Here is a 14,713-nt window from a genome sequence, read left to right on the forward strand (position 1 = left end):
CCACTTAGGAAGGAACCATCAGTTCACGCATACAGAATGGGAAGGGGCTGTCTAGGAAGGAGTACGGCAGAAAGGGATCTAGGGCTTAGAGTGGACCACAAGCTACATATGAGTCAGCAGTGTGACGCTGTTGCAAAGAAAGCAAACATGATTCTGGGCTGCATGAACAGGTGTGTTGTGAGCAAGACACGAGGAGTCATTCGTCCGCTCTGCTCTGTGCTGGTTAGGCCTCAGGTGGAGTGTTGTGTCCAGTTGTGGGCACCGCATTTCAAGAAAGATGTGGAGAAATTGGAGAGGGTCCAGAGAAGAGCAAGAAGAATGATGAAAGGTCTAGAGAACATGAGCTATGTGGGAAGGCTGAAAGAATTGGGCTTGTTTAGGTTAGAAAAGAGAAGATTGAGGGGGGACGTGTGGCGGCGCGTCGGGCCTCCTGCACCCCGAAATGGCACGAACAGACTCCGCCAGCCAGTGGAACAGAGGGAGTTTATTGCTTCTCCAAGATACAGCCCAGCACAGATGTAATCCGGTTCCAGGCCAGGCCTAAGATGCCTCAGCCCCCCTTGAGATGGGGGAGCCTGGGCCCCTAAACCCCAGCCCATTGCTTAGGCTGCTTCCTCCATGATACCAGACAGAAACTGCCCAACTTCCAGCCCTGCCCCCAGCCAGGGCTGCCCTCTGCCTTCCTCCCATTGTTCCTCTCTCTGGGTGGTACCCGGTTGAACAGGTCACCTCCCTGTCCCATCAGCTACTCTGCTGGGCCGTGGTACAGACAGCAGCCAGTGGGGTCACCCACTGTGACGTAGTGGGGGTACCTGGCTGGTTTCTATGCTGCTGGCTCTGGGGGAACCCCCACTGGCTGCCGTGGGTACCACGACCCAGCAAAACAGGATGAGTCACTATGCAAACCAGTGGCCAGACACCCCCCATGGAGAGGAACAAAGGAAGGTGGAATGCTGCCTTGGCTGGGGGGCAGGGCTGGAAGTGAGGGAGTTGGTTGCTGGCTGTCGGAGGGCATGGATGAGACAGCCTAGGGAGAGGAGCTGGAGTTTAGGGGCCCAGTCTCCCCCATCTCAAGGGGGCCTGAGGCATCCTAGCCCAGTTCCTGTGACCAGATTACATCTGTGCTGCGCTGTGCTGGAGGAGCAATAAACCACCCTCAATTCCACTGGCTGGTGCAGTCTGTTTGTGCCATTTCGGGGTGCAGGAGACGGGGAACCCCCAACGTGCCGTCACACTGGTGTCAGGAGTGGGATGCACTGCACCCCGTGGATGAAGCTCCCAGCGGCAAGCGACAAGGCGCAGTAGAAGCAAGAGCCCTGGAGCCAGGCGTGCTGGAGACAGAGCGAAGCGGTTCCTGGGAATCGGGCGCTGCAGCACTAGACTGGTGAGTCTGCACCGAGGGGCCCAGCGGGCAGATGGCCTACGCCCGACTCTTGAAGGCAGAGCTGGTGGGGCTGTGCAGAGAGAGGGGCTTGCCTGTGCGGAAAGCAACCAAGGCCCAGCTGATTACCCAGCTGGAAGAGAATGACCAGCCACAGGGCCAGGATCTTGTCCCCAGGGGAAGCAGCCAGACCCCCCCTGAGAGTGTGTCAGGCTCAGAGAGGGGGAGGAGCGCTGGAACCCAACGGAGAGATGAGACAGCGTCTCCCGGGAGGCCTGCAAGCCGTAGCCCATCTAGGGCAGGGGCCAGCCCAGCGGAGCTGCGGCGGCTGGAGATCCAGCTGCGGATCAGGGAATTGGAAGTAGAGGACCGAGAGAAGGAGCGCCAAGATCGAGAGAGGCAGCGACAGCATGAGCTGGCCATGGCAGAGCGGAGAACCGGCGGGGCACCGGCTGCGCCAAGTGCGGATGGGCCCCAAGGTCCCAGGGCTGCCAGCCACTTGGAGAGGCTCGTGGTGGCCCAATTGAAGGACATGGGTGACATAGACGGGTTCCTCAGTGCCTTTGAGAGGGCCTGTGGACTGCAACGGGTTCCCCCAGCTGACTGGCTGCAGGAGCTCATCCCCGCACTGAGCCAGGAGGCGGCCGGAGTGCTCAGTCAGCTGGAGGACCTACAGCCAGGGGATTACAACCGAGTCAAGGAGGCCCTGCTGCACAAGTTCGGGCTGACCCCCGAGATATACAGGAAGAAGTTCCGGGGGGTACAGAAAGGGCCACGGGAGACCTATGTGGACCTGGCCTCCCGCCTGGCGCAATACTGCCGCAAGTGGGTGTCTGGAGTTGGAGCCCAGACCGCAGAGGAGCTGCTCAAGCTGGTCATGATGGAGCAGTTCTATGAAGCGTGCCCACCCAAACTGAGGCTGTGGCTCAAGGACCGGAGACCAGAGAACCCCCAGGAGGCCGGGAGACTGGCGGATGAGTTCACGGAGAGCCGGTCTGGGTGTGAACGGGAGTCCCGGAGAGAAAGGGAACCGCGCAGAGACCGGATCTCGGCTGAGCGACGGAGGGAGTCAACTACGGGGCGAGACCAAGGAACAGGTCGTCTGCGCCCCAGAGAACCAGCCAGGGCCTGGACAGAGACAGCCCAAAGCCTAACTTGCCATCGCTGTGGGCAAAAAGGCCACAAGAGGGCTCAGTGCACCAGGTCCCAGGACCTGGGACTGTCCAGGGTTAACTGGCTGGGGCGGGAGGAAGGGCAGGCTGCCCCAGAGGCAGGGGCTGGCAGGCAAACCTCAGCTCAGAGAGAGGGGAAGGATGCTCAGTGCACCTCCCCTGGGAGGTCTGATTCTCAGGAGGCGGATTCCTCCGTGTACCGGGTGGGGGCAGGACGGCCCCTGCGGAGCGAGTGCCTCATACCCCTGGAGGTGGATGGTAGGAAGGTGACGGGCTTCTGGGACACGGGGGCGGAGGTGACTCTGGCCCGATCTGACATAGTGGCCCAGGAGCGGATACTACCCCACGCGCAGCTGACCCTGAAGGGCATAGACGGGTCCCCGTTTAAGGTGCCTGTAGCCAGGGTGCATCTGAAATGGGGGGCGAAGGAAGGCCTCAAGGAAGTGGGGGTGCACCCGCACTTGCCCACCGAGGTGCTGATGGGGAACGACCTAGAGGAGTGGCCCCATGAATCCCAGCGGGCTCTAGTCACTACCCGGAGCCAGAGCCAGCGGGGGGCTGACAACGTGGGTCCAGGGAAGGACTCCTGGCAGCGTCCTCAGGGTCCCATCCCAGTGGACACGGGGTCCAGCCAGGCTGGGACTCCGGACCTAGGCAGAGGTGGGGGACAGGTCCCGATCCCTGCCTCAGCAGCTGAATTCCAGGCTGAGGTGCAGGCAGACCCCTCCTTGCAGAGGCTGAGGGACCAGGCTGGCCTCCATGCAGCTCGGCCCCGGGGGAGAGGTGGCCAGGAGAGATTCCTGCGGGAGCGTGGGCTCCTGTTCCGTGAGTGGCTCCCCCCCAGGAAGGCGAGGGCATGGGGTGTCCAGCGGCAGCTGGTCGTCCCCCGAAAGTATCGCCTCAAGCTGCTGTATTTGGCCCACGATGTCCCCGTTGGGGGCCACCGGGGGATCCGGAGCACCCGGCTGAGGCTGCTCCAGCACTTCTATTGGCCGGGAATCTTTACAGCCGTGCAGCGGTACTGCCGGTCCTGTGACTCCTGCCAGAGGGGCGGGAAGGCCCAAGACAGTAGGAAAGCGGCTTGGGGGTCTCTACCCCAGATAGAGGACCCTCTGGGCTTGCTGAGAGAGCTATGGGAGGGGAAGTCCTCCCTGGATGGAGCATCGGGGGTGGAAGCCGCCCTGGCTGTCCAGAGAAGGCTCACTGGGCTCATGGCCCCAGCCCGAGAGACCCTGGCCAGAGATCAAGGCCAGCGGAAGGGTGGGTGTGACCCCCGAGGACAGGCCTGGGCCAGTCACCCTGGAGCGGGGCGGCGAGTGGACAGAGGGAAGCCAATTCATGTGGGGCCTCGCCACGGCCGGCCCGAGTCAAGGGGAGCACCCATGTCCCCAGGGCGGGTTCCCACGCAGAGGACCCGAACTTCCCTAGGTCACGAGCGGAGTGACCCTGCTCAGTTCGCTCTCGGAGGGGGGAGAACTGTGACGTAGTGGGGGTACCTGGCTGGTTTCTATGCTGCTGGCTCTGGGGGAACCCCCACTGGCTGCCGTGGGTACCACGACCCAGCAAAACAGGATGAGTCACTATGCAAACCAGTGGCCAGACACCCCCCATGGAGAGGAACAAAGGAAGGTGGAATGCTGCCTTGGCTGGGGGGCAGGGCTGGAAGTGAGGGAGTTGGTTGCTGGCTGTCGGAGGGCATGGATGAGACAGCCTAGGGAGAGGAGCTGGAGTTTAGGGGCCCAGTCTCCCCCATCTCAAGGGGGCCTGAGGCATCCTAGCCCAGTTCCTGTGACCAGATTACATCTGTGCTGCGCTGTGCTGGAGGAGCAATAAACCACCCTCAATTCCACTGGCTGGTGCAGTCTGTTTGTGCCATTTCGGGGTGCAGGAGACGGGGAACCCCCAACGTGCCGTCACACCCACAGCCCCAGCCCAGCACCCAGCAAGGTACCCGCACGACATCACAACGTGATAGCAGTTTTCAGGTATCTAAAAGGGTGTGTGACCAGGCCCTGAGGGGGCGTTCACTGTCAGCCTCAACCAGTGCGCTAGCCGGTCCGTCGCCCTGGCCACTTCTGTCCCTTTTCTAAAGTCTTTGTAGCGACTTCCCCCCGTAGATTCGCTTTATCTCCAATTGCCGTTGGGAATGTCAGTCCCAAATTCCCAGTCGCCAGTATCGGTAGTTTCTGGCGATGGGGAGAAGGGGTCCGGGCCCGCTCTCACTCACAGGCCCCAGCCCAGGGCCCTAAGGACAGAGAGGGTCTGTCTACACTACAAAGTTAATTCGAACTAACAGACGTTAGTTCGAATTAACTTTGCTAGGCGCTACGCATACAAACTGCTAGTTCGAACTTAATTCAAACTAGCGGAGCGCTTAATTCGAACTAGGGAAACCTCATTCCACGAGGACTAAGCCTAGTTCCAATTAACTAGTTCGAATTAAGGGCTGCGTAGCCCTCCCCAGCTTGCCCTGGTGGCCACTCTTCCGGAAGGGGCATGGTAATTTTTGAAATTGCAATAGGGAAATCCGCGGGGGATTTAAATATCCCCCGCAGCATTTAAATAAAAATGTCCGCCGTTTTTTTCCGGCTTTTAGAAAAGCCGGAAAAGAGCGTCTACACTGGGCCCGATCCTCCGGAAAAAGCACCCTTTTCCGGAGGATCTTATTCCTACTTTGAAGTAGGGCCTCATCCTCCCTGATTGGATCCACCTCGTCATCTCCAGCCTGATCCTGGCCTGCATATTTATACCTGCCCCTGGAAATTTCCACTACATGCATCTGACGAAGTGGGTCTTTGCCCACGAAAGCTTCTGCTCCAACACTTCAGTTAGTCTATAAGGTGCCACAGGATCCTCGCCGCTTTTGCAGATTCAGACTAACACGGCTCCCCCTCTGATACTTGACATCATTAGTGAAGATGTTGAACTAAACTAGCCCCAGGATCAACCTCCGGGGCACTCCGCTTGGTACCAGCCTCCAGCCAGACACTGAGCTGTTGAGCACAACTCGTTGAGTCTGACAATCTAGCCAGCTTTTTCTCCTCCTTACAGTCCACGTAGCCAATCCAGACGTCCTTAACTTACTGGCAAGAGCACCGTGGGAGAACGTATTAAAGCTTTGCGAAAGTCGAGGGAAAGTCGCCTACCACTTTCGCCACGTCCACTGGCCCAGTTATCTCGTCACAGAAGGCAATCAGGTTGGTCAGGCAGGACTTGCCCTGGGTGACTCTGTTGACTGTTCTTGATCACTTTCCTCTCCTGCAAGTGTTTCAAAATGGACTTCTTGAGGACCTGCTCCGTGATTTTCCGGGGACTGAGGTGAGGCCGACTGGTCTGTAGTTCCCTGGATCGTCCTTCTTCCCTTTTGTAAGGGAGGGGGTGGCCTCAAAAGTCTGTCTCCGACCTACTTTGCTTCACCCTGTTATTCTCAGTACCTCTTCCACTGTCCCATGGAGCACCTGAAGCCTCCCTGGGATGCCTGGTGTTCAGGTAGTTCACATGGCCTCTCCATCAGCTCCCCTGCCCCTGAGCTGTTCCCGATCTACGTGGAGCAGGTTTTGCCTTCTCAGTGTCTCCTGACAGCCCAGCCCCGATGGTTCCTCTGCCACTGCTCCCTCAGTTGTCACCTCGCTGGGCCTGAGGCAGGAGGGTTTGGGACATTTCTTGCACACCTCTCTCAGCGCTACCATCCTGCACCGCTGCAGTTCTGGTCTGGAGAGCATAGGTCCATGCACATCTGTGGTCACTGCTCAGCACTGGTAGCCACATGTTACAAAGGGGGAAGAAAACTATAGAGGGGCAGAAACTAGCTGCAGAAATTATCCCCGAACACAGAACTGTCCCTGGAAAACAGGGCTGGCGACAGACTTGGCCAGGCCTTGGGCGAGGTGGGTGATGTCTTGGTTCCGGGGTACCCGGAAGGGACACAGCCTCACAGGGAAGGGGTGGGGCTCGGGACTAGCCTCCCCGACCCAGCCCTCAGCACGACTCGGACCACACGATTTAAAGCACTCAGGCCAGCTGCCGCCTTTGCCCCTCACGTCAACAGCCCAGCTAGAAAGAAATGCCGCACAGGGAGCCACTGATGGGACCCGCTCCCCTGTCTAAAGGGACTGGACTGAATATCAAAGCCTGTTCAGAGAGGCTGAAAAACTGGCCGGCACTAAAGGGCCCTTTTCTCTGCAGAAAGGCAAACCAACAGGCAGCAGCTGTAAGCTACAGGAAGACACATGCAGATTGCAAGCCGGGCGGATGTGAACAGTGGCGAGGGCTACTCTTTGGCACAAAGGGTGGGTTCTCCGTTCCTGCAAGAGGCTTTCGTCCAGCCTGAGGTCTGGGGCTCAGCGCAGGAGTAGCTGGGGGCTGGCTTCTCAGGAAGTCGGACTAGATCGAATAGTCCCTCTGGGCTCAGTACTGGCTCCTGCAGCCAGAGGGTTAATTGTTACTGACTGGCATTTCAGTAGAAGGAGTGAGGGTTGGGATGTGTCAGGCTGACAGGGAGATACAGGTGGCACCAATCAAATCCGGGATTCTCTGGTCCAGCAACATCCGTGGTCTGGCATGACCTTGGCTATTCCAGTACCAGAGAGTCCCAATGCGATACAGGGCAGCGGGGGCTCAGGAGCTGGCCGGCGGCTCAGCTGGGGTACAAAGGGGGGGACAGTGAGCAGGACCATGGGGCTCATCTGGGGTGCAAAGGGGGAACAGTGAGCAGGCGCAGGGCTCATCTGGGATGCAAAGGGGGAACAGTGAGCAGGCGTGTGGGGCCCAGCTGGGGTGCAAAGGGGGGAACAGTGAGCAGGCGTGTGGGGCTCAGCTGGGGTGCAAAGGGGGAACAGTGAGCAGGCGCAGGGCTCATCTGGGATGCAAAGGGGGAACAGTGAGCAGGCGCAAGGCTCAGCTGGGGTGCAAAGGGGGAACAGTGAGCAGGCGCAAGGCTCAGCTGGGGTGCAAAGGGGGGAACAGTGAGCAGGCGTGTGGGGCCCAGCTGGGGTGCAAAGGGGGGAACAGTGAGCAGGCGTGTGGGGCCCAGCTGGGGTGCAAAGGGGGGAATAGTGAGCAGGCGTGTGGGGCCCAGCTGGGGTGCAAAGGGGGGAACAGTGAGCAGGCGCAGGGCTCATCTGGGGTGCAAAGGGGGGAACAGTGAGCAGGCGCAAGGCTCAGCTGGGGTGCAAAGGGGGAACAGTGAGCAGGCGCAAGGCTCAGCTGGGATGCAAAGGGGGAACAGTGAGCAGGCGCAGGGCTCATCTGGGATGCAAAGGGGGGAACAGTGAGCAGGCGCAAGGCTCAGCTGGGGTGCAAAGGGGGGAATAGTGAGCAGGCGTGTGGGGCCCAGCTGGGGTGCAAAGGGGGGAACAGTGAGCAGGCATGTGGGGCCCAGCTGGGCTGCAAAGGGGGGAACAGTGAGCAGGCATGTGGGGCCCAGCTGGGGTGCAAAGGGGGAACAGTGAGCAGGCATGTGGGGCCCAGCTGGGCTGCAAAGGGGGAACAGTGAGCAGGCGCAAGGCTCAGCTGGGGTGCAAAGGGGGAACAGTGAGCAGGTGCAAGGCTCAGCTGGGGTGCAAAGGGGGAACAGTGAGCAGGCGCAAGGCTCAGCTGGGGTGCAAAGGGGGAACAGTGAGCAGGCGCAGGGCTCATCTGGGATGCAAAGGGGGGAACAGTGAGCAGGCGCAAGGCTCAGCTGGGGTGCAAAGGGGGAACAGTGAGCAGGCGCAGGGCTCAGCTGGGGTGCAAAGGGGGAACAGTGAGCAGGCGCAAGGCTCAGCTGGGGTGCAAAGGGGGAACAGTGAGCAGGCGCAAGGCTCAGCTGGGGTGCAAAGGGGGAACAGTGAGCAGGCGCAGGGCTCATCTGGGATGCAAAGGGGGGAACAGTGAGCAGGCGCAAGGCTCAGCTGGGGTGCAAAGGGGGAACAGTGAGCAGGCATGTGGGGCCCAGCTGGGGTGCAAAGGGGGGAATAGTGAGCAGGCGTGTGGGGCCCAGCTGGGGTGCAAAGGGGGGAACAGTGAGCAGGCATGTGGGGCCCAGCTGGGCTGCAAAGGGGGGAACAGTGAGCAGGCATGTGGGGCCCAGCTGGGGTGCAAAGGGGGAACAGTGAGCAGGCATGTGGGGCCCAGCTGGGCTGCAAAGGGGGAACAGTGAGCAGGCGCAAGGCTCAGCTGGGGTGCAAAGGGGGAACAGTGAGCAGGCGCAAGGCTCAGCTGGGCTGCAAAGGGGGAACAGTGAGCAGGCGCAGGGCTCATCTGGGATGCAAAGGGGGAACAGTGAGCAGGCGCAAGGCTCAGCTGGGGTGCAAAGGGGGAACAGTGAGCAGGCGCAAGGCTCAGCTGGGGTGCAAAGGGGGGAACAGTGAGCAGGCATGTGGGGCCCAGCTGGGGTGCAAAGGGGGAACAGTGAGCAGGCATGTGGGGCCCAGCTGGGGTGCAAAGGGGGAACAGTGAGCAGGCATGTGGGGCCCAGCTGGGCTGCAAAGGGGGAACAGTGAGCAGGCATGTGGGGCCCTGCTGGGGTTCAAAGGGGGGAATAGTGAGCAGGCGTGTGGGGCCCAGCTGGGGTGCAAAGGGGGAACAGTGAGCAAGCATGTGGGGCCCAGCTGGGGTGCAAAGGGGGAACAGTGAGCAGGCGCATGGGGCTCAGCTGGGGTGCAAAGGGGGAACAGTGAGCAGGCGTGTGGGGCCCAGCTGGGTTGCAAAGGGGGGAACAGTGAGCAGGCATGTGGGGCCCAGCTGGGGTGCAAAGGGGGAACAGTGAGCAGGCATGTGGGGCCCAGCTGGGCTGCAAAGGGGGGAACAGTGAGCAGGCGTGTGGGGCCCAGCTGGGGTGCAAAGGGGGGAACAGTGAGCAGGCGTGTGGGGCCCAGCTGGGGTGCAAAGGGGGGAACAGTGAGCAGGCGTGTGGGGCCCAGCTGGGGTGCAAAGGGGGGGAATAGTGAGCAGGCGTGTGGGGCCCAGCTGGGGTGCAAAGGGGGGGAATAGTGAGCCGGTGTGTGGGGCCCAGCTGGGGTGCAAAGGGGGGAACAGTGAGCAGGCGTGTGGGGCCCAGCTGGGGTGCAAAGGGGGGGAATAGTGAGCAGGCGTGTGGGGCCCAGCTGGGGTGCAAAGGGGGGAACAGTGAGCAGGCGTGTGGGGCCCAGCTGGGATGCAAAGGGGGGAATAGTGAGCAGGCATGTGGGGCCCAGCTGGGGTGCAAAGGGGGGAACAGTGAGCAGGCGCATGGGGCTCAGCTGGGCTGCAAAGGGGGGGAATAGTGAGCAGGCGTGTGGGGCTCAGCTGGGGTGCAAAGGGGGGAATAGTGAGCAGGCGTGTGGGGCTCAGCTGGGGTGCAAAGGGGGGAACAGTGAGCAGGCGTGTGGGGCCCAGCTGGGGTGCAAAGGGGGAACAGTGAGCAGGCATGTGGGGCCCAGCTGGGGTGCAAAGGGGGGAACAGTGAGCAGGCGTGTGGGGCCCAGCTGGGATGCAAAGGGGGGAATAGTGAGCAGGCGTGTGGGGCCCAGCTGGGGTGCAAAGGGGGGGAATAGTGAGCCGGTGTGTGGGGCCCAGCTGGGGTGCAAAGGGGGGAACAGTGAGCAGGCGTGTGGGGCCCAGCTGGGATGCAAAGGGGGGAATAGTGAGCAGGCGTGTGGGGCCCAGCTGGGGTGCAAAGGGGGGGAATAGTGAGCAGGCGTGTGGGGCCCAGCTGGGGTGCAAAGGGGGGGAATAGTGAGCCGGTGTGTGGGGCCCAGCTGGGGTGCAAAGGGGGGGAATAGTGAGCAGGCGTGTGGGGCCCAGCTGGGGTGCAAAGGGGGGGAATAGTGAGCAGGCGTGTGGGGCCCAGCTGGGGTGCAAAGGGGGGAATAGTGAGCCGGTGTGTGGGGCCCAGCTGGGGTGCAAAGGGGGGGAATAGTGAGCCGGTGTGTGGGGCCCAGCTGGGGTGCAAAAGGGGGGAATAGTGAGCCGGTGTGTGGGGCCCAGCTGGGGTGCAAAAGGGGGGAATAGTGAGCCGGTGTGTGGGGCCCAGCTGGGGTGCAAAAGGGGGGAATAGTGAGCCGGTGTGTGGGGCCCAGCTGGGGTGCAAAAGGGGAGAACAGTGAACAGGCGTGTGTCTCAGCTGGCTTCCAGAAGATGGTGTGCAGCTCAGCTGGCTGCAGGGGAGCACCAGGAGCCAGGTAGCTGGGCTGCGGTGAGGGGCGTCGCGAGGGGGGCAGTTGCCCCCGGACTCCACGTTCGGGCGAGCTCAGGGAGAACGGTGTAGGCGGCTCTGACATGGCCGCTGTGCTGCGGTGGGGCTTGGCATTCCCAGATCCGCTCCGGCTGTTCTCCCTGCGCTCACCCTAGCGTGGCACCCAGGGGCATCTGTCCCTCCACCCCACCCCACCCTCCCTTGCTACTGCCCTGGCTGTGGGAGGGAGCCAGGAAGCGAGGAGAGGAGTGACGGGGGGCCCTGAAAAGACCTCCCTGGTCCAGAAAAATCCCTCATCCGGGAGCAGTCAGTTCCCGAGGATGTTGGACCAGGGAGGTCCCACCTGTAGTTCCCGTAGCTGGCCCAATGGATATTGACGCAAAGGGCGAGCGCAGGGCCGCCAGGGGGCCCTCTAACCTCACCGCTGGCGGCAGGGAATTCAAGTGACACCAATTCCCGGAGGGGGGTTTGCAGCCCAGCCAGGGGTCACCTGTAATCCAGACAGTGGCAGGGGAGAGTCTCTCTTAGCCAGCCCTGCCAGGATTAGCCAGGGGTCACCTGCAATCCAGACAGTGGCAGGGGAGAGTCTCTCTTAGCCAGCCCTGCCAGGATTAGCCAGGGGTCACCTGCAATCCAGACAGTGGCAGGGGAGAGTCTCTCTTAGCCAGCCCTGCCAGGATTAGCCAGGGGTCACCTGCAATCCAGACAGTGGCAGGGGAGAGTCTCTCTTAGCCAGCCCTGCCAGGATTAGCCAGGGGTCACCTGCAATCCAGACAGTGGCAGGGGAGAGTCTCTCTTAGCCAGCCCTGCCAGGATTAGCCAGGGGTCACCTGCAATCCAGGCAGTGGCAGGGGAGAGTCTCTCTTAGCCAGCCCTGCCGGGATTAGCCAGGGGTCACCTGCAATCCAGACAGTGGCAGGGGAGAGTCTCTCTTAGCCAGCCCTGCCGGGATTAGCCAGGGGTCACCTGCAATCCAGACAGTGGCAGGGGAGAGTCTCTCTTAGCCAGCCCTGCCGGGATTAGCCAGGGGTCACCTGCAATCCAGACAGTGGCAGGGGAGAGTCTCTCTTAGCCAGCCCTGCCAGGATTAGCCAGGGGTCACCTGCAATCCAGACAGTGGCAGGGGAGAGTCTCTCTTAGCCAGCCCTGCCGGGATTAGCCAGGGGTCACCTGCAATCCAGACAGTGGCAGGGGAGAGTCTCTCTTAGCCAGCCCTGCCAGGATTAGCCAGGGGTCACCTGCAATCCAGACAGTGGCAGGGGAGAGTCTCTCTTAGCCAGCCCTGCCAGGATTAGCCAGGGGTCACCTGCAATCCAGGCAGTGGCAGGGGAGAGTCTCTCTTAGCCAGCCCTGCCGGGATTAGCCAGGGGTCACCTGCAATCCAGACAGTGGCAGGGGAGAGTCTCTCTTAGCCAGCCCTGCCGGGATTAGCCAGGGGTCACCTGCAATCCAGACAGTGGCAGGGGAGAGTCTCTCTTAGCCAGCCCTGCCGGGATTAGCCAGGGGTCACCTGCAATCCAGACAGTGGCAGGGGAGAGTCTCTCTTAGCCAGCCCTGCCAGGATTAGCCAGGGGTCACCTGCAATCCAGACAGTGGCAGGGGAGAGTCTCTCTTAGCCAGCCCTGCCGGGATTAGCCAGGGGTCACCTGCAATCCAGACAGTGGCAGGGGAGAGTCTCTCTTAGCCAGCCCTGCCGGGATTAGCCAGGGGTCACCTGCAATCCAGACAGTGACGCGGGAGAGTCTCTCTTAGCCAGCCCTGCCGGGATTAGCCAGGGGTCACCTGCAATCCAGACAGTGGCAGGGGAGAGTCTCTCTTAGCCAGCCCTGCCAGGATTAGCCAGGGGTCACCTGCAATCCAGACAGTGGCAGGGGAGAGTCTCTCTTAGCCAGCCCTGCCGGGATTAGCCAGGGGTCACCTGCAATCCAGACAGTGGCAGGGGAGAGTCTCTCTTAGCCAGCCCTGCCAGGATTAGCCAGGGGTCACCTGCAATCCAGACAGTGGCAGGGGAGAGTCTCTCTTAGCCAGCCCTGCCGGGATTAGCCAGGGGTCACCTGCAATCCAGACAGTGGCAGGGGAGAGTCTCTCTTAGCCAGCCCTGCCGGGATTAGCCAGGGGTCACCTGCAATCCAGACAGTGGCAGGGGAGAGTCTCTCTTAGCCAGCCCTGCCGGGATTAGCCAGGGGTCACCTGCAATCCAGACAGTGACACGGGAGAGTCTCTCTTAGCCAGCCCTGCCAGGATTAGCCAGGGGTCACCTGCAATCCAGACAGTGGCAGGGGAGAGTCTCTCTTAGCCAGCCCTGCCAGGATTAGCCAGGGGTCACCTGCAATCCAGACAGTGGCAGGGGAGAGTCTCTCTTAGCCATCCCTGCCGGGATTAGCCAGGGGTCACCTGCAATCCAGACAGTGACGCGGGAGAGTCTCTCTTAGCCAGCCCTGCCGGGATTAGCCAGGGGTCACCTGCAATCCAGACAGTGACGCGGGAGAGTCTCTCTTAGCCAGCCCTGCCAGGATTAGCCAGGGGTCACCTGCAATCCAGACAGTGACGCGGGAGAGTCTCTCTTAGCCAGCCCTGCCAGGATTAGCCAGGGGTCACCTGCAATCCAGACAGTGGCAGGGGAGAGTCTCTCTTAGCCAGCCCTGCCACGATTAGCCAGGGGTCACCTGCAGTCCAGACAGTGGCGCGGGAGAGTCTCTCTTAGCCAGCCCTGGACTACACGTGGAGGAGCCGTGTCACCCCGTCACCGTGGCCCCACTCCCAGGCTAGATGCTGTGTGGAGGGAAGCGCTTCTGCCTTCCTGGGTGGCAGACACGTGCTGCCAGGACCAGCCCTTAGGGACCCACCACGGGACGGTCTCGTGGCCCTGCTGCATGCAGGAACTGCAGGGTGGTGAGGCTGGGTTTGCGGCAGCCAATGCTCCTGCATTGCAAGGGACGTCCCTTCGTCTTCATGTCTGTCCAGGAGATGCTGGGTGCGGTGAGGCCCCTGGCAAGTGGAGGCGAGTGCTGCTCGTGATGATTGTTAATGAGGGTGATGCGATCCCAAGGAGCAGGGGAGGGGCTAGGAAAACAGTGTCAGTCCCTAACCACAAGTGACTGGAGAGGCCTGGCGCTAAGCAGGCTGGGGCATGGTCACGCAGCTTCTCCACTGCTATAAATCACTGAGCATCTGTGAAGTCCTTGGCCCTCCTGCATTGGCCCAGCAGTGACCCGCACTCCTGTTTTAAACGGCTTTAAAGCTGGTTAATAAATGACCAGGAGCAAATATTGCAAAAGTCCCGATCACAGTGACCTTGGGGGCAGGAGTTTGGCTCCCAGCAACTTGCCTGTTCATCCCTTTGCTACTTAAATCAATAGCCCTTTGGACCCCCGTGGTGGGCAGCCTACAGGGACTGCCCAGGAAGCTTTAATTCCATGAGAAAGGCCTTGTCTTCACCCGCAAGCTCTGCCTGTTTCATTAAAGCCCTGATGCCGTGTGTCCACACTGTGCTCCTTGTGATAGTGGAGCATGTGACGGCGCCTTGGGGAGCCCCCGACCCTGCACCCCGTCCGCAGCCAGAGGGGACCCTCAGCCGGCCAGTCGAGTGGAAGGTTTGATTGGTTCTCAGGGACACGGCGCAGCACAGGAGCGATGTCAGCACAGGCACTGAGAGAAGACAGGCTTACTCCTCTGGGGGGTTCCCAGGCCCTGCACCCTGCTTCCTGCTCCCAGTCTCCTCTCATCCGTGCCAATGTAGACGCGCTTTTCCGCAAAAAAGCCCCGGTCGTCATTTTCGCGATTGGGGCTTTTTTGCGGAAAAGAAATCTGGGCTGTCGACACTGGCCCTTTTCCGGAACAGGACTTTTGCCCGAATGAAAGCAGCATAGTTTTTCCGGAAAAGCACTGATGATTTTACATGAGATGGTCAGTGCTTTTCCGGAAATTCAAGGGCCAGTGTAGACAGCTGGCAAGTTATTCCGGAAAAGCGGCTGATTTTCCGGAATAAGTGGCCAGTGTAGACAC

The sequence above is a fragment of the Pelodiscus sinensis genome, chromosome 22 (assembly GCF_052426305.1).
Source record: "Pelodiscus sinensis isolate ZL-2025 chromosome 22, ASM5242630v1, whole genome shotgun sequence".
Classification (NCBI taxonomy): domain Eukaryota; kingdom Metazoa; phylum Chordata; order Testudines; family Trionychidae; genus Pelodiscus; species Pelodiscus sinensis.